The sequence below is a fragment of the Ambystoma mexicanum genome, chromosome 5p, assembly GCF_040938575.1.
Source record: "Ambystoma mexicanum isolate Mex_15411 chromosome 5p, UKY_AmexF1_1, whole genome shotgun sequence".
Lineage (NCBI taxonomy): Eukaryota > Metazoa > Chordata > Amphibia > Caudata > Ambystomatidae > Ambystoma > Ambystoma mexicanum.
In genome coordinates, this window is record NC_090930.1 from 471,888,353 (window position 1) to 471,915,950 (window position 27,598).

Sequence of the window (27,598 nt, forward strand, 5' to 3'; positions counted from 1 at the left end):
TGCCCATGGTGGCTGGGGGGTGGGGGTGGTGGGAGACATGGATGGGGGCCTGGTGGGGGATGCCCATGGTGGCTGGGGGGTGGGGGTGATGGGAGACATGAGTGGGGGCCTGGTGGGGGCTGCCCATGGTGGCTGGGGGGTGGGGGTGGGTGGGAGACATGAGTGGGGGCCTGGTGGGGGATGCCCATGGTGGCTGCGGGGGTGGGGGTGGTGAGAGACATGAGTGGGGGCCTGGTGGAGGCTGCTCTTGGTGGCTGGGGGGTTGGGGTGGTGGCAGACATGGGTGGTGGCCTGGTGAGGGATGCCCCTGCACTGCTGGGGGGGTGGGGGTGGTGGGAGACATGAGTGGGGGCCTGGTGGAGGCTGCCCATGGTGGCTGGGGGGCGGGGGTGGTGGGAGACATGGGTGGGGGCCTGGTGGGGGATGCCCCTGCACTGCTCGGGGGGTGGGGGTGGTGGGAGACATGAGTGGGGGCATGGGTCCGGGATGCCCATGGTGCCTGGGGGTGGGGGTGGTGGGAGACATGAGTGGGGGCCTGGTGGGGGATTCCCATGGTGGCTGGCGGGTGGGGGTGGTGGGAGACATGAGTGGGGGCCTGGTGGAGGCAGCCCATGGTGGCTGGGGGGTGGGGGTGGGTGGGAGACATGGGTGGTGGCCTGGTGGGGGATGCCCATGGTGGCTGGGGGGCGGGGGTGGTGGGAAACATGAGTGGGGGCCTGGTGGGGGATGCCCATGGTGGCTGGGGGGTGGGGGTGGTGGGAGACATGAGTGGGGGCCTGGTGGGGGCTGCCCATGGTGGCTGGGGGGTGGGGGTGGGTGGGAGACATGAGTGGGGGCCTGGTGGGGGATGCCCATGGTGGCTGGAGGGTGGGGGTGGTGGGAGACATGAGTGGGGGCCTGGTGGAGGCTGCCCATGGTGGCTGGGGGGTGGGGGTGGTGGGAGACATGCGTGGTGGCCTGGTGGGGGCTGCCCCTGCACTGCTGGGGGGGTAGGGGTGGTGGGAGACATGAGTGGGGGCCAGGTGGAGGCTGCCCATGGTGGCTGGGGGGTGGGGGTGCTGGGAGACATGGGTGGGGGCCTGGTGGGGGCTGCCCATGGTGGCTGGGGGGTGGGGGTGGTGGGAGACATGGGTGGTGGCCTGGTGGAGGCTGCCCATGGTTGCTGGGGGTGGGGGTGGTGGGAGACATGGGTGGTGGCCTGGTGGGGGATGCCCCTGCACTACTGGGGGGGTGGGGGGGTGGGAGACATGAGTGGGGGCCTGGTGGAGGCTGCCCATGGTGGCTGGGGGGTGGGGTGGGTGGGAGACATGAGTGGGGGCCTGGTGGAGGCTGCCCATGGTGGCTGGGGGGTGGGGTGGGTGGGAGACATGAGTGGGGGCCTGGTGGAGGCTGCCCATGGTGGCTGGGGGGTGGGGGTGGTGCTAGACATGGGTGGGGGCCTGGTGGGGGATGCCCCTGCACTGCTGGGGGGTGGGGGTGGTGGGAGACATGATTGCGGGCCTGGTGGGGGATGCCCATGGTGGCTGGGGGGTGGGGGTGGTGGGAGACATGGGTGGGGGCCTGGTGGGGGATTCCCATGGTGGCTGGGGGGTGGGGGTGGTGGGAGACATGAGTGGGGGCCTGGTGGAGGCTGCCCATGGTGGCTGGGGGGTGGGGGTGGTGGGAGACATGGGTGGTGGCCTGGTGGGGGATGCCCCTGCACTGCTGAGGGGGTGGGGGTGGTGGGAGACATGAGTGGGGGCCTGTTGGAGGCTGCCCATGGTGGCTGGGGGGTGGGGTGGGTGGGAGACATGAGTGGGGGCCTGGTGGGGGATGCCCATGGTGGCTGGGGGTGGTGGGAGACATGAGTTGGACATGAGTTGGGGCCTGGTGGTGCTGCCCCTGCACTGCTGGGGGGTGGGGTGGTGGGAGACATGAGTGGGGGCCTGGTGGAGGTGCCCATAGTGGCTGGGGGGTGGGGGTGGTGGGAGACATGAGTGGGGACTGGTGGAGGCTGCCCATGGTGGCTGGGGGGTGGGGAAGGTGGGAGACATGGGTGGGGGCCTGGCGGGGGCTGCCCATGGTGGCTGGGGGGTGGGGGTGGTGGGAGACATGGGTGGGGGCCTGCTGGGGGCTGCCCATGGTGGCTGGGGGGCGGGGGTGGTGGGAAACATGAGTGGGGGCCTGGTGGGGGATGCCCATGCTGGCTGGGGGGTGGGGGTGGTGGGAGACATGAGTGGGGGCCTGGTGGGGGCTGCCCATGGTGGCTGGGGGGTGAGGTGGTGGGAGACATGAGTGGGGGCCTGGTGGAGGCTGCCCATGGTGGCTGGGGGGTGGGGGTGGTGGGAGACATGGATGGGGGCCTGGTGGGGGATGCCCATGGTGGCTGGGGGGTGGGGGTGATGGGAGACATGAGTGGGGGCCTGGTGGGGGCTGCCCATGGTGGCTGGGGGGTGGGGGGTGGGTGGGAGACATGAGTGGGGGCCTGGTGGGGGATGCCCATGGTGGCTGCGGGGGTGGGGGTGGTGAGAGACATGAGTGGGGGCCTGGTGGAGGCTGCTCTTGGTGGCTGGGGGTTGGGGGTGGTGGCAGACATGGGTGGTGGCCTGGTGAGGGATGCCCTGCACTGCTGGGGGGGTGGGGGTGGTGGGAGACATGAGTGGGGGCCTGGTGGAGGCTGCCCATGGTGGCTGGGGGGCGGGGGTGGGTGGGAGACATGGGTGGGGGCCTGGTGGGGATGCCCCTGCACTGCTCGGGGGTGGGGGTGGTGGGGAGACCTGAGTGGGGGCATGGGTCCGGGATGCCCATGGTGCCTGGGGGTGGGGGTGGTGGGAGACATGAGTGGGGGCCTGGTGGGGGATTCCCATGGTGGCTGGCGGGTGGGGGTGGTGGGAGACATGAGTGGGGGCCTGGTGGGAGGCAGCCCATGGTGGCTGGGGGGTGGGGGTGGTGGGAGACATGGTGGTGGCCTGGTGGGGGATGCCCATGGTGGCTGGGGGGCGGGGGGTGGTGGGAAACATGAGTGGGGGCCTGGTGGGGGATGCCCATGGTGGCTGGGGGGTGGGGGTGGTGGGAGACATGAGTGGGGGCCTGGTGGGGGCTGCCCATGGTGGCTGGGGGGTGGGGGTGGGTGGGAGACATGAGTGGGGGCCTGGTGGGGGATGCCATGGTGGCTGGAGGGTGGGGGTGGTGGGAGACATGAGTGGGGGCCTGGTGGAGGCTGCCCATGGTGGCTGGGGGGTGGGGGTGGTGGGAGACATGCGTGGTGGCCTGGTGGGGGCTGCCCCTGCACTGCTGGGGGGGTAGGGGTGGTGGGAGACATGAGTGGGGGCCAGGTGGAGGCTGCCATGGTGGCTGGGGGGTGGGGGTGCTGGGAGACATGGGTGGGGGCCTGGTGGGGGCTGCCCATGGTGGCTGGGGGGTGGGGGTGGTGGGAGACATGGGTGGTGGCCTGGTGGAGGCTGCCCATGGTTGCTGGGGGTGGGGGTGGTGGGAGACATGGGTGGTGGCCTGGTGGGGGATGCCCCTGCACTACTGGGGGGGTGGGGGGGTGGGAGACATGAGTGGGGGCCTGGTGGAGGCTGCCCATGGTGGCTGGGGGGTGGGGTGGGTGGGAGACATGAGTGGGGGCCTGGTGGAGGCTGCCCATGGTGGCTGGGGGGTGGGGTGGGTGGGAGACATGAGTGGGGGCCTGGTGGAGGCTGCCCATGGTGGCTGGGGGTGGGGGTGGTGCTAGACATGGGTGGGGGCCTGGTGGGGGGATGCCCCTGCACTGCTGGGGGGTGGGGGTGGTGGGAGACATGATTGCGGGCCTGGTGGGGGATGCCCATGGTGGCTGGGGGGTGGGGGTGGTGGGAGACATGGGTGGGGGCCTGGTGGGGGATTCCCATGGTGGCTGGGGGGTGGGGGTGGTGGGAGACATGAGTGGGGGCCTGGTGGAGGCTGCCCATGGTGGCTGGGGGGTGGGGGTGGTGGGAGACATGGGTGGTGGCCTGGTGGGGGATGCCCCTGCACTGCTGAGGGGGTGGGGGTGGTGGGAGACATGAGTGGGGGCCTGTGGAGGCTGCCCATGGTGGCTGGGGGGTGGGGTGGGTGGGAGACATGAGTGGGGGCCTGGTGGGGGATGCCCATGGTGGCTGGGGGTGGTGGGAGACATGAGTTGGACATGAGTTGGGGCCTGGTGGTGCTGCCCCTGCACTGCTGGGGGGTGGGGTGGTGGGAGACATGAGTGGGGGCCTGGTGGAGGTGCCCATAGTGGCTGGGGGTGGGGGTGGTGGGAGACATGAGTGGGGACTGGTGGAGGCTGCCCATGGTGGCTGGGGGGTGGGGAAGGTGGGGAGACATGGGTGGGGGCCTGGCGGGGGCTGCCCATGGTGGCTGGGGGTGGGGGTGGTGGGAGACATGGGTGGTGGCCTGGTGGGGGATGCCCCTGCACTGCTGGGCGGGGTGGGGGTGGTGGGAGACATGGGTGGTGGCCTGGTGGGGGATGCCCCTGCACTGCTGGGGGGTGGGGGTGGTGGGAGACATGAGTGGGGGCCTGGTGAAGGCTGCCCATGGTGGCTGGTGGGTGGGGGTGGTGGTTCGACATGAGTGGGGGCCTGGTGGTGGCTGCCCATGGTGGCTGGGGGGTGGGGGTGGGTGGGAGACATGAGTGGGGGCCTGGTGGGGGATGCCCATGGTGGCTGGGGGGTGGTGGGAGACATGAGTTGGACATGAGTGGGGGCCTGGTGGTGCTGCCCCTGCACTGCTGGGGGGTGGGGGTGGTGGGAGACATGAGTGGGGGCCTGGTGGGGGATGCCCATGGTGGCTGGGGGGTGGGGGTGGGTGGGAGACATGAGTGGGGGCCTGGTGGGGGATGCCCATGGTGGCTGGGGGGTGAGGGTGGTGGGAGACATGAGTGGGGGCCTGGTGGAGGCGGCCCATGGTGGCTGGGGGGTGGGGGTGGTGGGAGACATGGGTGAGGGCCTGGTGGGGGATGCCCATGGTGGCTGGGGGGTGGGGGTGATGGGAGACATGAGTGGGGACCTGGTGGGGGCTGCCCATGGTGGCTGGGGGGGGTGGGTGGGACATGAGTGGGGGCCTGGTGGGGGATGCCCATGGTGGCTGGGGGGGTGGGGGTGGGTGGGAAGACATGAGTGGGGGGCCTGGTGGAGGCTGCCCATGGTGGCTGGGGGGTGGGGGTGGTGGGAGACATGGGTGGTGGCCTGGTGGGGGGATGCCCCTGCTGCTGGGGGGGGTGGGGGTGGTGGGAGACATGAGTGGGGGCCTGGTGGAGGCTGCCCATGGTGGCTGGGGGGTGGGGGTGGTGCTAGACATGGGTGGGGGCCTGGTGGGGGATGCCCCTGCACTGCTGGGGGGTGGGGGTGGTGGGAGACATGATTGCGGGCCTGGTGGGGGATGCCCATGGTGGCTGGGGGGTGGGGGTGGTGGGAGACATGGGTGGGGGCCTGGTGGGGGATTCCCATGGTGGCTGGGGGGTGGGGGTGGTGGGAGACATGAGTGGGGGCCTGGTGGAGGCTGCCCATGGTGGCTGGGGGGTCGGGGTGGTGGGAGACATGGGTGGTGGCCTGGTGGGGGATGCCCCTGCACTGCTGAGGGGGTGGGGGTGGTGGGAGACATGAGTGGGGGCCTGTTGGAGGCTGCCCATGGTGGCTGGGGGGTGGGGGTGGTGGGAGACATGGGTGGGGGCCTGCTGGGGGCTCCCCATGGTGGCTGGGGGGCGGGGGTGGTGGGAAACATGAGTGGGGGCCTGGTGGGGGATGCCCATGGTGGCTGGGGGGTGGGTGGAGACATGAGTGGGGGCCTGGTGGGGGCTGCCCATGGTGGCTGGGGGGGTGAGGGTGGTGGGAGACATGAGTGGGGGCCTGGTGGAGGCTGCCCATGTTGGCTGGGGGGTGGGGGTGGTGGGAGACATGGGTGGGGGCCTGGTGGGGGATGCCCATGGTGGCTGGGGGGTGGGGGTGATGGGAGACATGAGTGGGGGCCTGGTGGGGGCTGCCCATGGTGGCTGGGGGTGGGGGTGGGTGGGAGACATGAGTGGGGGCCTGGTGGGGGATGCCCATGGTGGCTGGGGGGGTGGGGTGGTGGGAGACATGATTGCGGGCCTGGTGGGGGATGCCCATGGTGGCTGGGGGGTGGGGGTGGTGGGAGACATGGGTGGGGGCCTGGTGGGGGATTCCCATGGTGGCTGGGGGGTGGGGGTGGTGGGAGACATGAGTGGGGGCCTGGTGGAGGCTGCCCATGGTGGCTGGGCGGGTGGGGGTGGTGGGAGACATGGGTGGTGGCCTGGTGGGGGATGCCCCTGCACTACTGGGGGGTGGGGGTGGTGGGAGACATGAGTGGGGGCCTGGTGAAGGCTGCCCATGGTGGCTGGGGGGTGGGGGTGGTGGTTCGACATGAGTGGGGGCCTGGTGGGGGCTGCCCATGGTGGCTGGGGGGTGGGGGTGGGTGGGAGACATGAGTGGGGGCCTGGTGGGGGATGCCCATGGTGGCTGGGGGGTGGTGGGAGACATGAGTTGGACATGAGTGGGGGCCTGGTGGTGCTGCCCCTGCACTGCTGGGGGGTGGGGGTGGTGGGAGACATGAGTGGGGGCCTGGTGGGGGATGCCCATGGTGGCTGGGGGGTGGGGGTGGGTGGGAGACATGAGTGGGGGCCTGGTGGGGGATGCCCATGGTGGCTGGGGGGTGAGGGTGGTGGGAGACATGAGTGGGGGCCTGGTGGAGGCGGCCCATGGTGGCTGGGGGGTGGGGGTGGTGGGAGACATGGGTGAGGGCCTGGTGGGGGATGCCCATGGTGGCTGGGGGGTGGGGGTGATGGGAGACATGAGTGGGGACCTGGTGGGGGCTGCCCATGGTGGCTGGGGGGGGTGGGTGGGAGACATGAGTGGGGGCCTGGTGGGGGATGCCCATGGTGGCTGGGGGGTGGGGGTGGTGGGAGACATGAGTGGGGGCCTGGTGGAGGCTGCCCATGGTGGCTGGGGGGTGGGGGTGGTGGGAGACATGGGTGGTGGCCTGGTGGGGGATGCCCCTGCACTGCTGGGGGGGGTGGGGGTGGTGGGAGACATGAGTGGGGGCCTGGTGGAGGCTGCCCATGGTGGCTGGGGGGTGGGGGTGGTGCTAGACATGGGTGGGGGCCTGGTGGGGGATGCCCCTGCACTGCTGGGGGGTGGGGGTGGTGGGAGACATGATTGCGGGCCTGGTGGGGGATGCCCATGGTGGCTGGGGGGTGGGGGTGGTGGGAGACATGGGTGGGGGGCCTGGTGGGGGATTCCCATGGTGGCTGGGGGGTGGGGGTGGTGGGAGACATGAGTGGGGGCCTGGTGGAGGCTGCCCATGGTGGCTGGGGGGTCGGGGTGGTGGGAGACATGGGTGGTGGCCTGGTGGGGGATGCCCCTGCACTGCTGAGGGGGTGGGGGTGGTGGGAGACATGAGTGGGGGCCTGTTGGAGGCTGCCCATGGTGGCTGGGGGGTGGGGGTGGTGGGAGACATGGGTGGGGGCCTGCTGGGGGCTCCCCATGGTGGCTGGGGGGCGGGGGTGGTGGGAAACATGAGTGGGGGCCTGGTGGGGGATGCCCATGGTGGCTGGGGGGTGGGTGGAGACATGAGTGGGGGCCTGGTGGGGGCTGCCCATGGTGGCTGGGGGGGTGAGGGTGGTGGGAGACATGAGTGGGGGCCTGGTGGAGGCTGCCCATGTTGGCTGGGGGGTGGGGGTGGTGGGAGACATGGGTGGGGGCCTGGTGGGGGATGCCCATGGTGGCTGGGGGGTGGGGGTGATGGGAGACATGAGTGGGGGCCTGGTGGGGGCTGCCCATGGTGGCTGGGGGTGGGGGTGGGTGGGAGACATGAGTGGGGGCCTGGTGGGGGATGCCCATGGTGGCTGGGGGGGTGGGGTGGTGGGAGACATGAGTGGGGGCCTGGTGGAGGCTGCTCATGGTGTCTGGGGGGTGGGGGTGGTGGGAGACATGGGTGGTGGCCTGGTGAGGGATGCCCCTGCACTGCTGGGGGGTGGGGCTGGTGGGAGACATGAGTGGGGGCCTGGTGGAGGCTGCCCATGGTGGCTGGGGGGTGGGGGTGGTGGGAGACATGGGTGGGGGCCTGGTGGGGGATGCCCCTGCACTGCTGGGGGGGTGGGGGTGGTGGGAGACATGAGTGGGGGCCTGGTGGGGGATGCCCATGGTGGCTGGGGGTGTGGGGGTGGTGGGAGACATGAGTGGGGGCCTGGTGGGGGATTCCCATGGTGGCTGGGGCGTGGGGGTGGTGGGAGACATGAGTGGGGGCCTGGTGGAGGCTGCCCATGGTGGCTGGGGGGTGGGGGTGGGTGGGAGACATGGGTGGTGGCCTGGTGGGGGATGCCCCTGCACTGCTGGGGGGTGGGGGTGGGTGGGAGACATGAGTGGGGGCCTGGTGGAGGCTGCCCATGGTGGCTGTGAGGTGGGGGTGGTGGGAGACATGGGTGGGGGCCTGCTGGGGGCTGCCCATGGTGGCTGGTGGGCGGGGGTGGTGGGAAACATGAATGGGGGCCTGGTGGGGGATGCCCATGGTGGCTGGGGGGTGGGGGTGGTGGGAGACATGAGTGGGGACCTGGTGGGGGCTGCCCATGGTGGCTGGGGGGTGGGGGTGGGTGGGAGACATGAGTGGGGGCCTGGTGGGGGATGCCCATGGTGGCTGGGGGGTGGGGGTGAGGGGAGACATGAGTGGGGGCCTGGTGGAGGCTGCCCATGGTGGCTGAGGGGTGGGGGTGGTGCTAGACATGGGTGGGGGCCTGGTGGGGGATGCCCCTGCACTGCTGGGGGGTGGGGGTGGTGGGAAACATGATTGCGGGCCTGGTGTGGGATGCCCATGGTGGCTGGGGGGTGGGGGTGGTGGGAGACATGGGTGGTTGCCTGGTGGGGGATGCCCCTGCACTGCTGGGGGGTGGGGGTGGTGGGAGACATAATTGCGGGCCTGGTGGGGGATGCCCATGGTGGCTGGGGGGTGGGGGTGGTGGGAGACATGGGTGGGGGCATGGTGGGGGATTCCCATGGTGGCTGGGGGGTGGGGATGGTGGGAGACATGAGTGGGGGCCTGGTGGAGGCTGCCCATGGTGGCTGGGGGGTGGGGGTGGTGGGAGACATGTGTGGGGGCCTGCTGGGGGCTGCCCATGGTGGCTGGGGGGTGGGGGTGGTGGGAGACATGGGTGGTGGCCTGGTGGGGGATGCCCCTGCACTGCTGGGGGGGTGGGGGTGGTGGGAGACATGAGTGGGGGCCTGTTGGAGGCTGCCCATGGTGGCTGGGGGGTGGGGGTGGTGGGAGACATGTGTGGGGGCCTGCTGGGGGCTGCCCATGGTGGCTGGGGGGCGGGGGTGGTGGGAAACATGAGTGGGGGCCTGGTGGGGGATGCCCATGGTGGCTGGGGGGTGGGGGAGACATGAGTGGGGGCCTGGTGGGGGCTGCCCATGGTGGCTGGGGGGGTGAGGGTGGTGGGAGACATGAGTGGGGGCCTGGTGGAGGCTGCCCATGTTGGCTGGGGGGTGGGGATGGTGGGAGACATGGGTGGGGGCCTGGTGGGGGATGCCCATGGTGGCTGGGGGGTGGGGGTGATGGGAGACATGAGTGGGGGCCTGGTGGGGGCTGCCCATGGTGGCTGGGGGTGGGGGTGGGTGGGAGACATGAGTGGGGGACTGGTGGGGGATGCCCATGGTGGCTGGGGGGTGGGGGTGGTGGTGGGAGACATGGGTGGTGGCCTGGTGAGGGATGCCCCTGCACTGCTGGGGGGGTGGGGGTGGTGGTAGACATGAGTGGGGGCCTGGTGGAGGCTGCCCATGGTGGCTGGGGGGTGGGGGCGGTGGGAGACATGGGTGGGGGCCTGGTGGGGGATGCCCCTGCACTGCTGGGGGGGTGGGGGTGGTGGGAGACATGAGTGGGGGCCTGGTGGGGGATGCCCATGGTGGCTGGGGGGTGGGGGTGGTGGGAGACATGAGTGGGGGCCTTGTGGGGGATTCCCATGGTGGCTGGGGGGTGGGGGTGGTGGGAGACATGAGTGGGGGCCTGGTGGAGGCTGCCCATGGTGGCTGGGGGGTGGGGGTGGGTGGGAGACATGGGTGGTGGCCTGGTGGGGGATGCCCCTGCACTGCTGGGGGTTGGGGGTGGGTGGGAGACATGAGTGGGTGCCTGGTGTAGGCTGCCCATGGTGGCTGGGGGGTGGGGGTGGTGGGAGACATGGGTGGGGGCTTGCTGGGGGCTACCCATGGTGGCTGGGGGGTGGGGGTGGTGGGAAACATGAGTGGGGGCCTGGTGGGGGATGCCCATGGTGGCTGGGGGGTGGGGGTGGTGGGAGACATGAGTGGGGGCCTGGTGGGGGCTGCCCATGGTGGCTGGGGGGTGGGGGTGGGTGGGAGACATGAGTGGGGGCCTGGTGGGGGATGCCCATGGTGGCTGGGGGTGAGGGGAGACATGAGTGGGGGCCTGGTGGAGGCTGCCCATGGTGGCTGAGGGGTGGGGGTGGTGCTAGACATGGGTGGGGGCCTGGTGGGGGATGCCCCTGCACTGCTGGGGGGTGGGGGTGGTGGGAAACATGATTGCGGGCCTGGTGGGGGATGCCCATGGTGGCTGGGGGTGGTGGGAGACATGGGTGGTGGCCTGGTGGGGGATGCCCCTGCACTGCTGGGGGGGTGGGGGTGGTGGGAGACATGAGTGGGGGCCTGGTGGAGGCTGCCCATGGTGGCTGGGGGGTGTGGGTGGTGGGAGACATGGGTGGGGGCCTGCTGGGGGCTGCCCATGGTGGCTGGGGGCGGGGGTGGTGGTAAACATGAGTGGGGGCCTGGTGGGGGCTGCCCATGGTGGCTGGGGGGGTGAGGGTGGTGGGAGACATGAGTGGGGGCCTGGTGGAGGCTGCCCATGGTGGCTGGGGGGGTGAGGGTGGTGGGAGACATGAGTGGGGGCCTGGTGGAGGCTGCCCATGTTGGCTGGGGGGTGGGGGTGGTGGGAGACATGGGTGGGGGCCTGGTGGGGGATGCCCATGGTGGCTGGGGGGTGGGGGTGATGGGAGACATGAGTGGGGGTCTGGTGGGGGCTGCCCATGGTGGCTGGGGGGTGGGGTTGGTGGGAGACATGGGTGGGGGCCTGCTGGGGGCTGCCCATGGTGGCTGGGGGCGGGGGTGGTGGGAAACATGAGTGGGGGCCTGGTGGGGATGCCCATGGTGGCTGGGGGGTGGGGGGAGACATGAGTGGGGGCCTGGTGGGGGCTGCCCATGGTGGCTGGGGGGGTGAGGGTGGTGGGAGACATGAGTGGGGGCCTGGTGGAGGCTGCCCATGTTGGCTGGGGGGTGGGGGTGGTGGGAGACATGGGTGGGGGCCTGGTGGGGGGTGCCCATGGTGGCTGGGGGGTGGGGGTGATGGGAGACATGAGTGGGGGCCTGGTGGGGGCTGCCCATGGTGGCTGGGGGGGTGAGGGTGGTGGGAGACATGAGTGGGGGCCTGGTGGAGGCTGCCCATGTTGGCTGGGGGGTGGGGGTGGTGGGAGACATAGGTGGTGGCCTGGTGGGGGATGCCCCTGCACTGCTGGGCGGGTGGGGGTGGTGGGAGACATGAGTGGGGGCCTGGTGGAGGCTGCCCATGGTGGCTGGGGGGTGGGGGTGGTGGGAGACATGAGTGGGGGCCTGGTGGAGGCTGCCCATGTTGGCTGGGGGGTGGGGGTGGTGGGAGACATGGGTGGTGGCCTGGTGGGGGATGCCCCTGCACTGCTGGGGGGGTGGGGGTGGTGGGAGACATGAGTGGGGGCCTGGTGGAGGCTGCCCATGGTGGCTGGGGGGTGGGGGTGGTGGGAGACATGGGTGGGGGCCTGCTGGGGGCTGCCCATGGTGGCTGGGGGGCGGGGGTGGTGGGAAACATGAGTTGGGGCCTGGTGGGGGATGCCCATGGTGGCTGGGGGGTGGGGGCGAGACATGAGTGGGGGCCTGGTGGGGGCTGCCCATGGTGGCTGGGGGGGTGAGGGTGGTGGGAGACATGAGTGGGGGCCTGGTGGAGGCTGCCCATGTTGGCTGGGGGGTGGGGGTGGTGGGAGACATGGGTGGGGGCCTGGTGGGGGATGCCCATGGTGGCTGGGGGTGGGGGTGATGGGAGACATGAGTGGGGGCCTGGTGGGGGCTGCCCATGGTGGCTGGGGGTGGGGGTGGGTGGGAGACATGAGTGGGGGCCTGGTGGGGGATGCCCATGGTGGCTGGGGGGGTGGGGGTGGTGGGAGACATGAGTGGGGGCCTGGTGGAGGCTGCTCATGGTGGCTGGGGGTGGGGGTGGTGGGAGACATGGGTGGTGGCCTGGTGAGGGATGCCCCTGCACTTCTGGGGGGGTGGGGGTGGTGGGAGACATGAGTGGGGGCCTGGTGGAGGCTGCCCATGGTGGCTGGGGGGTGGGGGTGGTGGGAGACATGGGTGGGGGCCTGGTGGGGGATGCCCCTGCACTGCTGGGGGGGTGGGGGTGGTGGGAGACATGAGTGGGGGCCTGGTGGGGGATGCCCATGGTGGCTGGGGGGTGGGGGTGGTGGGAGACATGAGTGGGGGCCTGGTGGGGGATTCCCATGGTGGCTGGATGGTGGGGGTGGTGGGAGACATGAGTGGGGGCCTGGTGGAGGCTGCCCATGGTGGCTGGGGGGTGGGGGTGGGTGGGAGACATGGGTGGTGGCCTGGTGGGGGATGCCCCTGCACTGCTGGGTGGTGGGGGTGGTGGGAGACATGAGTGGGGGCCTGGTGGAGGCTGCCCATGGTGGCTGGGGGGTGGGGGTGGTGGGTGACATGGGTGGGGGCCTGCTGGGGGCTGCCCATGGTGGCTGGGGGGCGGGGGTGGTGGGAAACATGAGTGGGGGCCTGGTGGGGGATGCCCATAGTGGCTGGGGGGTGGGGGTGGTGGGAGACATGAGTGGGGGCCTGGTGGGGGCTGCCCATGGTGGCTGGGGGGTGGGGGTGGGTGGGAGACATGAGTGGGGGCCTGGTGGGGGATGCCCATGGTGGCTAGGGGGTGGGGGTGAGGGGAGACATGAGTGGGGGCCTGGTGGAGGCTGCCCATGGTGGCTGGGGGGTGGGGGTGGTGGGAGACATGGGTGGTGGCCTGGTGGGGGATGCCCCTGCACTGCTGGGGGGGTGGGGGTGGTGGGAGACATGAGTGGGGGCCAGGTGGAGGCTGCCCATGGTGGCTGGGGGGTGGGGGTGGTGGGAGACATGGGTGGGGGCCTGGTGGGGGCTGCCCATGGTGGCTGGGGGTGGGGGTGGTGGGAGACATGAGTGGGGGCCTGGTGGAGGCTGCCCATGGTGGCTGGGGGGTGGGGTGGTGGGAGACATGGGTGGGGGCCTGGTGGGGGATGCCCCTGCACTGCTGGGGGGGTGGGGGTGGTGGGAGACATGAGTGGGGGCCTGGTGGGGGATGCCCATGGTGGCTGGGGGGTGGGGGTGGTGGGAGACATGAGTGGGGGCCTGGTGGGGGATTCCCATGGTGGCTGGGGGGTGGGGTGGTGGGAGACATGAGTGGGGGCCTGGTGGAGGCTGCCCATGGTGGCTGGGGGGTGGGGGTGGGTGGGAGACATGGGTGGTGGCCTGGTGGGGGATGCCCCTGCACTGCTGGGGGGTGGGGGTGGTGGGAGACATGAGTGGGGGCCTGGTGGAGGCTGCATATGGTGGCTGGGGGGTGGGGGTGGTGGGTGACATGGGTGGGGGCCTGCTGGGGGCTGCCCATGGTGGCTGGGGGGCGGGGGTGGTGGGAAACATGAGTGGCGGCCTGGTGGGGGATGCCCATGGTGGCTGGGGGGTGGGGGTGGTGGGAGACATGAGTGGGGGCCTGGTGGGGGCTGCCCATGGTGGCTGGGGGGTGGGGGTGGGTGGGAGACATGAGTGGGGGCCTGGTGGGGGATGCCCATGGTGGCTAGGGGGTGGGGGTGAGGGGAGACATGAGTGGGGGCCTGGTGGAGGCTGCCCATGGTGGCTGGGGGGTGGGGGTGGTGGGAGACATGGGTGGTGGCCTGGTGGGGGATGCCCCTGCACTGCTGGGGGGGTGGGGGTGGTGGGAGACATGAGTGGGGGCCAGGTGGAGGCTGCCCATGGTGGCTGGGGGGTGGGGGTGGTGGGAGACATGGGTGGGGGCCTGGTGGGGGCTGCCCATGGTGGCTGGGGGGTGGGGGTGGTGGGAGACATGGGTGGTGGCCTGGTGGGGGATGCCCCTGCACTGCTGGGGGGGTGGGGGTGGTGGGAGACATGAGTGGGGGCCTGGTGGAGGCTGCCCATGGTGGCTGGGGGGCGGGGGTGGTGGGAAACATGAGTGGCGGCCTGGTGGGGGCTGCCCATGGTGGCTGGGGGGTGGGGGTGGTGGGAGACATGAGTGGGGGCCTGGTGGAGGCTGCCCATGGTGGCTGGGGGGTGGGGGTGGTGGGAGACATGGGTGGGGGCCTGGTGGGGGATGCCCCTGCACTGCTGGGGGGGTGGGGGTGGTGGGAGACATGAGTGGGGGCCTGGTGGGGGATGCCCATGGTGGCTGGGGGGTGGGGGTGGTGGGAGACATGAGTGGGGGCCTGGTGGGGGATTCCCATGGTGGCTGGGGGGTGGGGGTGGTGGGAGACATGAGTGGGGGCCTGGTGGAGGCTGCCCATGGTGGCTGGGGGGTGGGGGTGGGTGGGAGACATGGGTGGTGGCCTTGTGGGGGATGCCCCTGCACTGCTGGGGGGTGGGGGTGGTGGGAGACATGAGTGGGGGCCTGGTGGAGGCTGCATATGGTGGCTGGGGGGTGGGGGTGGTGGGTGACATGGGTGGGGGCCTGCTGGGGGCTGCCCATGGTGGCTGGGGGGCGGGGGTGGTGGGAAACATGAGTGGCGGCCTGGTGGGGGATGCCCATGGTGGCTGGGGGGTGGGGGTGGTGGGAGACATGAGTGGGGGCCTGGTGGGGGCTGCCCATGGTGGCTGGGGGGTGGGGGTGGGTGGGAGACATGAGTGGGGGCCTGGTGGGGGATGCCCATGGTGGCTAGGGGGTGGGGGTGAGGGGAGACATGAGTGGGGGCCTGGTGGAGGCTGCCCATGGTGGCTGGGGGGTGGGGGTGGTGGGAGACATGGGTGGTGGCCTGGTGGGGGATGCCCCTGCACTGCTGGGGGGGTGGGGGTGGTGGGAGACATGAGTGGGGGCCAGGTGGAGGCTGCCCATGGTGGCTGGGGGGTGGGGGTGGTGGGAGACATGGGTGGGGGCCTGGTGGGGGCTGCCCATGGTGGCTGGGGGGTGGGGGTGGTGGGAGACATGGGTGGTGGCCTGGTGGGGGATGCCCCTGCACTGCTGGGGGGGTGGGGGTGGTGGGAGACATGAGTGGGGGCCTGGTGGAGGCTGCCCATGGTGGCTGGGGGTGGGGGTGGTGGGAGACATGGGTGGTGGCCTGGTGGGGGATGCCCCTGCACTACTGGGAGGGGTGGGGGGGTGGGAGACATGAGTGGGGGCCTGGTGGAGGCTGCCCATGGTGGCTGGGAAGTGGGGTGGGTGGGAGACATGAGTGGGGGCCTGGTGGGGGATGCCCATGGTGGCTGGGGGGGTGGGGGTGGTGGGAGACATGAGTTGGACATGAGTTGGGGCCTGGTGGTGCTGCCCCTGCACTGCTGGGGGGTGGGGTGGTGGGAGACATGAGTGGGGGCCTGGTGGAGGCTGCCCATGGTGGCTGGGGTGTGGGGGTGGTGGGAGACATGGGTGGGGGCCTGGTGGAGGCTGCCCCTGCACTGCTGGGGGGTTGGGGGGGTGGGAGACATGAGTGGGGGCCTGGTGGAGGCTGCCCATGGTGGCTGGGGGGTGGGGGTCGTGGGAGACATGGGTGGGGGCCTGGTAGGGGATGCCCCTGCACTGCTGGGGGGTGGGGGTGGTGGGAGACATGAGTGGGGGCCTGGTGGAGGCTGCCCATGGTGGCTGGGGGGTGGGGGTGGTGTGAGACATGGGTGGGGGCCTGGTGGGGGATGCCCATGGTGGCTGGGGGGTGGGGGTGGTGGTAGACATGGGTGGGGGCCTGGTGGAGGTTGCCCCTGCACTGCTGGGGGGGTGGGGGTGGTGGGAGACATGAGTGGGGGCCTGGTGGAGGCTGCCCATGGTGGCTGGGGGTGGTGGGAGACATGGGTGGGGGCCTGGTGGGGGATGCCCATGGTGGCTGGGGGGTGGGGGTGGTGGGAGACATGAGTGGGGGCCTGGTGGAGGCTGCCCATGGTGGCTGGGGGTGGGGGTGGGTTGGAGACATGAGTGGGGGCCTGGTGGGGGATGCCCATGGTGGCTGGGGGTGTGGGGTGGTGGGAGACATGAGTGGGGGCCTGGTGGAGGCTGCCCATGGTGGCTGCGTGGTGGGGGTGGTGGGAGACATGGGTGGTGGCTTGGTGGGGGATGCCCCTGCACTGCTGGGGGGAGGGGGTGGTGGGAGACATGAGTGGGGGCCTGGTGGAGGTTGGCCATGGTGGCTGGGGGGTGGGGGTGGTGGGAGACATGGGTGGGGGCCTGATGGGGGATGCCCCTGCACTGCTGGGGGGGTGGGGGTGGTGGGAGACATGAGTGGGGGCCTGGTGGGGGATGCCCATGGTAGCTGGGGGGTGGGGGTGATGGGAGACATGAGTGGGGGCCTGGTGGGGGCTGCCCATGGTGGCTGGGGGGTGGGGGTGGGTGGGAGACATGAGTGGGGGCCTGGTGGGGGATGCCCATGGTGGCTGGGGGGTGGGGGTGGTGGGAGACATGAGTGAGGGCCTGGTGGAGGCTGCCCATGGTGGCTGGGGGGTGGGGGTGGGTGCGAGACATGGGTGGTTGCCTGGTGGGGGATGCCCCTGCACTGCTGGGGGGTGGGGGTGGTGGGAGACATGAGCGGGGGCCTGGTGGAGGCTGCCCATGGTGGCTGGGGGGTGGGGGTGGTGTGAGACATGGGTGGGGGCCTGGTGGGGGATGCCCATGGTGGCTGGGGGGTGGGGGTGGTGGTAGACATGGGTGGGGGCCTGGTGGAGGCTGCCCCTGCACTGCTGTGGGGGTGGGAGTGGTGGGAGACATGAGTGGGGGCCTGGTGGAGGCTGCCCATGGTGGCTGGGGGGTGGGGGTGGTGGGAGACATGGGTGGGGGCCTTGTGGGGGATGCCCATGGTGGCCTGGGGGGTGGGAGTGGTAGGAGACATGAGTGGGGGCCTGGTGGGGGCTGCCCATGGTGGCTGGGGGGTGGGGGTGGGTGGTCGACATCAGTGGGGGCCTGGTGGGGGATGCCCATGGTGGCTGGGGGGGTGGGGTGGTGGGAGACATGAGTGGGGGCCTGGTGGAGGCTGCCCATGGTGGCTGGGGGGTGGGGGTGGTGGGAGACATGGGTGGGGGCCTGGTGGGGGATGCCCATGGTGGCTGGGGGGTGGGGGTGGTGGGAGACATGAGTGGGGGCCTGGTGGGGGCTGCCCATGGTGGCTGGGGGGGTGGGGGTGGTGGGAGACATGAGTGGGGCCTGGTGGAGGCTGCCCATGGTGGCTGGGGGGTGGGGTGGTGGGAGACATGGGTGGTGGCCTGGTGGGGGATGCCCCTGCACTGCTGGGCGGGTGGGGGTGGTGGGAGACATGAGTGGGGGCCTGGTGGAGGCTGCCCATGGTGGCTGGGGTGTGGGGGTGGTGGGAGACATGGGTGGGGGCCTGGTGGGGGATGCCCCTGCACTGCTGGGGGGGTGGGGGTGGTGGGAGACATGGGTGGGGGCCTGGTGGGGGCTGCCCATGGTGGCTGGGGGGTGGGGGTGGGTGGGAGACATGAGTGGGGGCCTGGTGGGGGATGCACATGGTGGCTGGGGGGGTGGGGTGGTGGGAGACATGAGTGGGGGCCTGGTGGAGGCTGCCCATGGTGGCTGGGGGTGGGGGTGGTGGGAGACATGGGTGGGGGCCTGGTGGAGGCTGCCCATGGTGGCTGGGGGGTGGGATGGTGGGAGACATGGGTGGTGGCCTGGTGGGGGATGCCCCTGCACTGCCTGGGGGGGTGGGGGTGGTGGGAGACATGAGTGGGGACCTGGTGGGGGATGCCCATGGTGGCTGGGGGGTGGGGGTGGTGGGAGACATGAGTGGGGGCCTGGTGGGGGCTGCCCATGGTGGCTCGGGGGTGGGGGTGGGTGGGAGACATGAGTGGGGGCCTGGTGGGGGATACCCATGGTGGCTGGGGGGTGGGGGTGGGTGGGAGACATGGGTGGTGGCCTGGTGGGGGATGCCCCTGCACTGCTGGGGTGGTGGGGGTGGTGGGAGACATGAGTGGGGGCCTGGTGGAGGCTGCCCATGGTCGCTGGGGGGTGGGGGTGGTGGGAGACATGGGTGGGGGTCTGGGGGGCTGCCCATGGTGGCTGGGGGTGGGGGTGGTGGGAGACATGAGTGGGGGCCTGGTGGGGGATGCCCATGGTGGCTGGGGGGTGGGGGTGGTGGGAGACATGAGTGGGGGCCTGGTGGGGGCTGCCCATGGTGGCTGGGGGGTGGGGGTGGGTGGGAGACATGGGTGGTCGCCTGTTGGGGGATGCCCCTGCACTGCTGGGGGGGTGGGGGTGGTAGGAGACATGAGTGGGGGCCTGGTGGAGGCTGCCCATTGTGGCTGGGGGATGGGGGTGGTGGGAGACATGGGTGGGGGCCTGGTGGGGGCTGCCCATGGTGGCTGGGGGGTGGGGGTGGTGGGAGACATGGGTGGTGGCCTGGTGGGGGATGCCCCTGCACTGCTGGGGGGGGTGGGGGTGGTGGGAGACATGAGTGGGGGCCTGGTGGAGGCTGCCCATGGTGGCTGAGGGGTGGGGGTGATGGGAGACATGAGTTGGGGCCTGGTGGAGGCTGCCCATGGTGGCTGGGGGGTGGGGTGGTGGGAGACATGGGTGGGGGCCTGGTGGAGGCTGCCCCTGCACTGCTGGGGGAGTGGGGGGGGTGGGAGACATGAGTGGGGGCCTGGTGGAGGCTGCCCATGGTGGCTGGGGGGTGGGGGTGGTGGGAGACATGGGTGGGGGCCTGGTGGAGGCTGCTCCTGCACTGCTGGGGGGTGGGGGTGGTGGGAGACATGAGTGGGGGCCTGGTGGAGGCTGCCCATGGTGGCTGGGGGGTGGGGGTGGTGGGAGACATGGGTGGGGGCCTGGTGGAGGGTGCCCCACACTGCTGGGGGGGTGGGGGTGGTGGGTGACAGGAGCTGGTGTGCAGGGTAGTCCCCTGTTTTGTGGGCTGCCTGCAGGGGCCGTGGAGGGTGTACAGGGTACACCTGTGAGGACCCACCCAGCCTAATCGCGTGTGATTATTCCCGTGCACCCCTGTAATACACGTACCCAGCCAAATTGCGTGTGATAATTCCCGCGCAGCCCTGTAATACACGTACCCAGCCAAATCGCGTGTGATCATTCCCGCGCACCTCTGTAATACACGTACCCTGGCTAATCGCGTGTAAAACTTCACGCGTACCCCTGTCATACACGTACCCAGCCAAATCGTGTGTGAAAATTCCCGCGTACCCCTGTAATACACGTACCCTGGCTAATCGCGTGTTTAACTTCACGCGTACCCCTGTCATACACGTACCCTGGCTAATCGCATGTAAAACTTCCCGCGTACCCCTGATATTCACGTTACCCGCTTTGCGTTCCTTGTTTGGCAGCCCCATCAACTGGTCCAGGGTTAGCGCAGCCCTTTGCGATGATTTAGCGATTTTGATGGCTTTTCCTTGCGCGAGGGCGTTCTTGGGGGCGTTACTGGCGCTGCTGCAGGGTCGCTGCAATACTCTGCACCACGGCTGGTTTGGGAGCCTAAAATCCATGAATACGCTGTGCGCGGAAATCGGTTTTGGCGCAGACAATCGCACGCGGACACTCTGCGCCAGCCGCTTGCAACACTTTTCTGCGAAATTCTATGAATTACCCTGATGATCTTTTCTTTTATCACAGAAATTAATAAGGAATATATGTACTCCAGTTACTAATCAAACAGTAAGTATATTATAATAAGCACAACCATCGCAGCAAATCACACCCATAGTGATTTATAACTTCATTGATTATAAATTTGGTCTTGGCCATGTACCCAAGACTCTAGGCCCTGGCCACAACCACCGCAGCATATCACACCCATAGAGTCAAACATTTTAACAATATGGGCACTTTTAATGTCTGCAAACATTATAAGTGTTCTTAGAACCGTTTCAACTTGCCTACGAACAGTACGGACAGGCATAGCGTCCTCACGACATCCCCATTTTGTTTATTTACAAATATTTCAGAACACAGCATGTGTTCTTAGAACAGTTTCAACTTGCCTGTGAACAATACGGACAGGCATAGCGTCCTCAGGACACACCCATTTTGTTTATTTACAAACATTTCAGAACACAGCATGTGTTCTTAGAACAGTTTCAACTTGCCTGCGAACAATACAGACAGGCATAGCGTCCTCAGGACACACCCATTTCATTTATTCATGAACATTTCAGGACACCGCGTGTGTTCTTAGGACAGTTTCAGCTTGCTTACAAACAATACGGACAGGTCTAGCATCCTCAGAACACCCCCATTTTGTTTATTTATGAACATCCCAGGACACTAGATGTGTTCTTAGAACAGTTTCAACTTGCCTACGAACAGTACGGACAGGTATAGCGTCCTCAGGACACTCCCATTTTGTTTATTTACGAACATCCCAGCACACATGATGTGTTCTTAGAACAATTTCAACTTGCCTACGGACAATACGGACAGCGTCCTCAGGACACACCCATTTCATACGGACAGGTCTAGCATCCTCAGAACACCCCCATTTTGTTTATTTATGAACATCCCAGGACACCGCCTGTATTCTTAGAACAGTTCAACTTGCCTGCGAACAATACGGACAGTCATAGTGTCCTCAGGACACACCCATTTCGTTATTTACAAACATTTCAGGACACCACTTGTGTTCTTAGGACAGGTTCAGCTTGTTTGCGAACAATACGGACAGATCTACCATCCTCAGAACACCCCCATTTCATTTATTTACGAACATCCTAGGACACATGATGTGTTCTTAGAACAATTTCAACTTGTCTACGAACAATATGGACAGGCATAGCGTCCTCAGGACACCCCCATTTTGTTTATTGACGAACATCCCAGGACAGTTGAAGTGTTCTTAGAACAGTTTCAACTTTCCTACGAACAGTACGAACAGGTATAGCGTCCTCAGGACACCCCCATTTTGTTTATTTACGAAGGACACTTGATATGTTCTTAGAACAGTTTCAACTTGCCTACGAACAGTACAAACAGGTATAGCATCCTAAGGACACCCCCTTTTCATTTATTTACAACATTTCATGACATCCGTGTTGTCCGCGGTCAGAACAAACACAACAGGGGTGCCTGCCACCTAAATAAATAAAACATTTAACCCATCTCTTACTCCCCCACCCTCCCCAAACAGTTTTACATGCCAACACAATTTACTAAATAGTATTTTTCCACCAAGTTTCACTGCTCTGTCTGCGGATCCAAGATGGCGGCGTTTCCAAAAATCTGACACACTTCAAGCTCTTCACCATCTAATCACCGAACACGTTGCATGTCCGTGGACATGACGCAAGCCGATTAGCCAATCAGGACACTGTCCACGGAGCGCACAGGGAAGTGTGTCTGCGGACCGAACATAGATATCACTAATTTTTTATGACCTACTTTTTGGTCATTTTAAAAACTACTGGATGGATTTTCACCAAATTTGCAAAAGCACGCTTTCTGGACCAAGCCGCTGCTCCTGGTCCAAATTTGGTGAAAATCTGTCCAGCGGTTTGGCCTGTAGGCGTGAGCAAAGTTTTTTCCCCATTCAGTCTATGGGAAAAAAATAAGTTTTGGGACCCCCCTTATAACTTTGCCCCCCCTGGACCAAACCTCACCAAACTTTGCAAAAAAGAGTGACCCATATGCATTTTTTGCAAAGTTTGGTGAGGATTCGTCCAGGGAGAGCGAAGTTATAAGCCACCCAAAAAGGGCTCTTCCTATGGAAACAGCAACTTAACCATAACTACACAGCCACTAACGTGGCTGTGTAATATATTAAACAAAACAGAGACTGGAATTCAGTGTTGGGCGCAACGTCACTCTGGCTGTAATTGTAATTGTCTTGAAAAACTTCATTAGTCCATCATAAATCCACACGCAGACCGTGTTTGCTGTGCAGCCAGAAAGTCCTTTATTAGTAAAAAAGGTATGTGGACAAGGAAGGCAGCAGCAGCTTGCAAGAAAGAACGACGCGTTTCACCCTACTCGGGCTTCGTCTGGTATGTGCAATGGAGAGAGGACTGCGTTATTATAGACAAATGGTATAAGTCCATCTTTATTGTTTTGCATTCTTGTGTGTTGGTATAGTGTCCAAACCTTTTCTATAGAAAACAGACGCCCATTTTTAAATGTTTTTTGCCAATGTTTTCGTTCTATTTTAATGCCTCACATTTAAACAATACACATGACGAATATATATTATACATATCCCATGATTTTCACCGAACTTCACTATCACAGTGGTTTCATACTAAAGTGCTCGGAGCTGTTGATAACAATGTTATATGGGATTATTAACAATGCATTGATTCTATTTGAGTGTTTATCAATAAATGATGAAAGCAAACATAATAAGTTCTTTGCATTTGTTATAGTATTCACTGAGTTTCATTGTCCCTAGTGGGTATAATAAAGTGCTCAGTGCTACTAATCACATCTTGATGACCCTTAGAAGCTGTATGTTTATATAACTATATTAAAGTGCACAGTGCCTTATTATTGCAATTGATGTTATATACTAAAGTGTTATGTGCTATAGAAACACTGTTGGGTTGCTAAATATTAAAGTGCTCTGTGCTTATGCTATGAATATTATAAATCTGTGGATAAATCACAAATTCGGATGGGAGACTGTATGTTTCCCTTACGGGTGCCTCTATAATATTGTTGGACCAATGGAACATTTAAAAGGAAAAGATCTGTCAGAACTGAAAAAGCTCGGCAACAGCAATGCACCATGCAAGATATAATGGATGTTTTAGTTACAGGGGAACCGCCTCTGCGCCAAAGAAAATAAAATACACTGGATGCATTTGTGCCAAAACAGGAAATAATTTCCTTCGAGTGCTTTTTGCCCAACTTGTTTCTTATTTGGCAAACATCCATATAGTTTGGGTTGTGCATGTGAGCAACAATTGGACATTTTCCCTATGAGGAAATAAATGGAAAATGTACCCATTATATCTTTTGAACACTAACATGGATTTGCACGAAACTTTCAGTTCCTAGGGGCCTAGGCCCTAATGCAGGAATTTCAAACATCATCCTGATCCGCCCTATGGCCCAAACTTTTTAACCATATAATCTTCGCTTTACCTATGGATTATAGGTTTTACCTTAACTATAGGATGGTTATCCCCACCCTATAGTTAAAAACAGCCATCTTAATCCCTTTCTAAAGAGTCTGGGGACACCCAGGATATCCTTCGGGCCCACCTTTTGGACCCAGCAACCCAGTTTGAAGATCACTGCGGTAATGTCACAGATGGTATAGTACGCAAAAGGTAGGTACAGAACAGTGAATGAGGTGGTAGTTCATATGGGATAGGGGGAGTCTGGAAACTCCCAGTCAGAGCATGAAAGGCAGGGACTCCATCAATAATAGTGTTGCAAGAGCAGGTGTCAAGGGGTGAGTAAGACATTTCAGGAGGTGAAGGTGGGGACATCCTTTGAGAAAGACCGTCACAAGTGAAATGAAACACTGCTTTATAGGTGCAGAGGGAAGAACATTTGCAGGACAGGAGAACACAGTAAAGTCATGGAACCCACAACATAACATGAAGCACAAAACAGATACATCAAAGCCAGCAGCAGAGCTAAATCCCCACACTCACTGAACATGAGGTGATGCAACCTTCCAATATACATAAAAAAGGCACAGCATTAGTCATCAATCCTCACTCACAAAGGCAACAGGGACTGTGAGATCAGGAGTAGAGAAAGATCACTTCCACATGGAAATAGCACAGCACAGGCAGTAGCACTGTAAACTTTGTGAATCTGCAAGGTACATGTACAGCTCAGACAACAGCAGTACAAGCTTTCTTCACATCGAGAACAGCTCAGTCTCCGCCAGGGGTGTTGCTAGGTCTGGAAAATATCTGGGGCTATGCTAATGTCAGAACTGTCAGGACCTGGGGCTAGTTAGCCTTTTGGTTGTAGTGCCTGAGCTTCTATCCCTCAGCCCCCCCCCTAGCAACGCCACTGGTCTGTGTTATCTTTTTTGTGCTTCCCACACAATGTGGAAGTGCAAACTTGCTCAGTATTAGAGCGGCAACAAAGATTGCTCTAGAGAGCAAAGATCTTGTTTGTGCTTCCCACAGAAGGAATGTGCCAGCAGGGTAGAGAAATCTTTTCTCACATAATGAACATGCACAACATGTACAACAGTGCTGCAACTTTCCTGAACACACAAATATACACAGAACACAACCTGTACTTACTTGTACGACTAATCAGATAACTCAGGATTGCCATGGCATGGAAGTGAGCAGAGGGGCCAGCCTATGTAGCGTGGTTTGATGAATAGAAGAGGAGGTGTATTGCTGAAACCATGGTGTGGTACCGAGCTATCAAAAGGGGAGCACATGAGGCTAACATGGTGACTTGGAATGCCTTTACAGGGCATATTTCACCCCTCAGATGATAGACACCCTGAAGGGAGCAACCTTTATGGGGGAATGGAGGTTTGCCCCTTCGGCCTGACTACTAGGAAGACATAGATCAGGTGAATCGGTGGGAAGGTATCACTGTAAGATATCATTGGTAGATTTGAAGCAGGATTGAAGAGACAAATGCGTAGACGGATACACATTTGGAGTAAATGACAAGCTGGAGTTGTTACTTTATTATTTTAAATGTTATTGGACATTTGTATAGCGCATAAACACACACGTTTCCATGCGCCAAAAGCCAAAATGGGGGGGCGGGGACATAGGAGAAGAAAACTACAAAAACAACAATAATGGTTATATTGGCCTTGTGACAATCCTACTGTGCAAGTGCAAGACAGAGATGGTGAGTGCTGGGGAGGGGAATAGGGGGGAAGTACCAGAAGAGGTGCCCAGAAAGGGGGGGTGAGCAAGTGCTAGGGACCAAGACAGCCAGTGTCGGGGGAAGAGAGGGGAAGGGAGGATACCTGCAGTGGACAGGGTGGACCAGGTTGGGCTGGTCAAGGGAAGGGTTCCCGAGGGCAGGGGCTGGCACCTGGCAAGGGGTGCTGTGAGGAATGGTAGGGTGGTGGTCTGGCCCTGGGATGACTCAGAAGAGACCAGGCCCCAGTTGCAATGTCAGAGAGGAACATTAACATGGGATGGGGAGACAGAAGGACGAGGAGAAAAGGAAGGGCTTGAGAAGTATTCAGAACTTAAGACGATCCGGCTCAAGTCTGAGGGGAGCAGAGAGGCTGTTCCAGAGGGAGGAGCCTACCGAAGAAAGGGGTCTACCTCCCACTCTCTGCTTGGAGAAATGTTTGACCTGCAGAGAGTTTGAGCCAGAGGACCGAAGAACTATAGTAGAGAGGTCCCATGCCCCAGACAGTCTTATGGATGATGCAAAGGGTCTTGAATTTGATCCTTGCGGTCACCGGAACCCAGTGGAGAGATTTCAGGGCTGGAGAGATGCAGTCCCTCGGCTGGAGGCCAAGGATATGTCTCGCAGTCCTACTAAGGATTAGTTGACGGGGGGCAAAGGCTGGAAAGAGGAAGATTGAGGAAGATACTGTTGCAGTGTTCCAGCCCGGAGAGGACCAGGGCTCTGGCGACAATGAGCTTCTGGGGGAAGGTGAGAAAAGGTAGAAAGCCCCTGAAAAGGTGGAGCTGAAATTTGGACTTTTTGGCAAGGCCCACGATGTGTGGAGAGAAAGAGAGAGAGGAGTCGAAGATAACCCAAAAGTTTTTTGCCTCACAGGAAGGTGAGGGAAGTGGGCCCAACAAGGGTGGCCAGAGAGTAGGGGGAAGCAAGGAGCAGGCACCCCAATGAGAAGGATCTCAGTCTTATTGGCATTAAGGCAGAGATCGTTGCCAGAGCACCATGCCTGAATAGCAGTCAGGCAGTCAGGTATGAGAGAAGGAGAGAAGAAAGAGGCTGGCAGCTTAAAGGAGAGCTGTGTGTGATCTGCATAACACTGGACATGAGGGGAGAAGATGGGGTCAGGTGGGCCAGAGGTGCAAGATAGATGTTGAAGAGCCATGGCAATAGGATAGAGCCCTGAGGGCCGCCACAGGTAGAAAGTGAGGTGGAAGAGAGAAAAGGTCCTATTTGTACTTGAGAGGGTCTGTTTAAAAGGAAAGAAGCCAGCCATGCCAGTGCCCTGTCTGTGATGCCAAGGACATCATGGAGATGGTTTATGAGAATGGAGTGGTTAACTGTGTCAAAGGCAGAGGAAAGATCAAGGAGGATCAGAATGGAGGGAATGTTAGAGTCCATGTTAGAGAGCAGGTCCCAAAAGGTTTCTGTGCCTCTGCATGCCCTGAATCCAGACTGGTGGTCATGGAAGCTTGGGGGATGACCAGCTTCTCCATGTGTTTGCACAAGAAAGGGGTGATAGTGATAGGGCGGTAGTTAGCTGGGCAAGAAGGGTTAGCAGGTGGCTTTTTAGGAGGTGGTGCACAAGAGAGGGCTTATGGGGTTGTGGGAACACGGTGGTTGCAGAGGTCAGCCATGGCTGGGGGAAGAGAGGCAATGTTGTACTTGATGGTTCTGAAGGAGCACAGGGACACCTGTTTTGAGCAGCTTTCATAGAGCAGACAACTCTAGAGCTCTCATCTGGTGCAATTGGAGAGAAGGAGGAGAGTATGGGGGGACTACAGGGGTGTGTGGTGGGAGCAGATGACAGAGAGGACAGGATGTCAAAAGTTTTTGAGGCAATGTGGGTGGCAAGTGCAGTGCAGAGGGCCTGGGTGGGAGGAGGAGAGGATGAGACTGCAGTAGGATTGGCAAGCTCCTTGCAGATTTTAAAGAGCTCAGCTGTTTTAATGGCTGCAGAGATGCAGATGGTGATGCTGTACTGCCTTTGGAGCAGGCGGCAGGCAAGTTTATCAGAGGATGAGCTGGGTGCCTGCTACTGCCGCTCTGCAGCCTTGCACTTGCGTTTCAGAGATGACAAGTCAAAATTATACCAAGAGTTGCATTTAGAGGCTGTCTTCATGCAGATCTTCATGACAGGGAAAGGATGTCCAGAGTGTTAGAGATGGAAGTTAGCAAGTACAGAGTCAGAAGGAGAGTCCGTAGAAGGAGCTGGGGGAGGGATGAAGGAGGAGTCGAATGCAGCAACTGGCACACGCTTCATCGGTCGAATGACGGGGAAGGAGAATAGCAGAGCAACCAGAGGCATCATCAGGGGCAAAGGAGGTCAAGGTGGGAAGAGAGGAGAGAGTGGTCAGACCAGGAAAGAAGGGTAATAAGAGGGTTGGAGAGTGGGATGTCAGCTGAGATGAGAGCATCCAAGGTGTGTCCAGCAGAGTGGGTAGGGTCCAAGGAAGATACATTTGGGGGAGGAGGTAAGAAGAGAGGAGGAAATGTCCACCCTTTTGAAGAGGAAGAGGGAAGTTCTTCTGGGGGTCTGTAGATGGTAGCAAGCAATGAGAGAAGGTAGGAGAGACAGAGA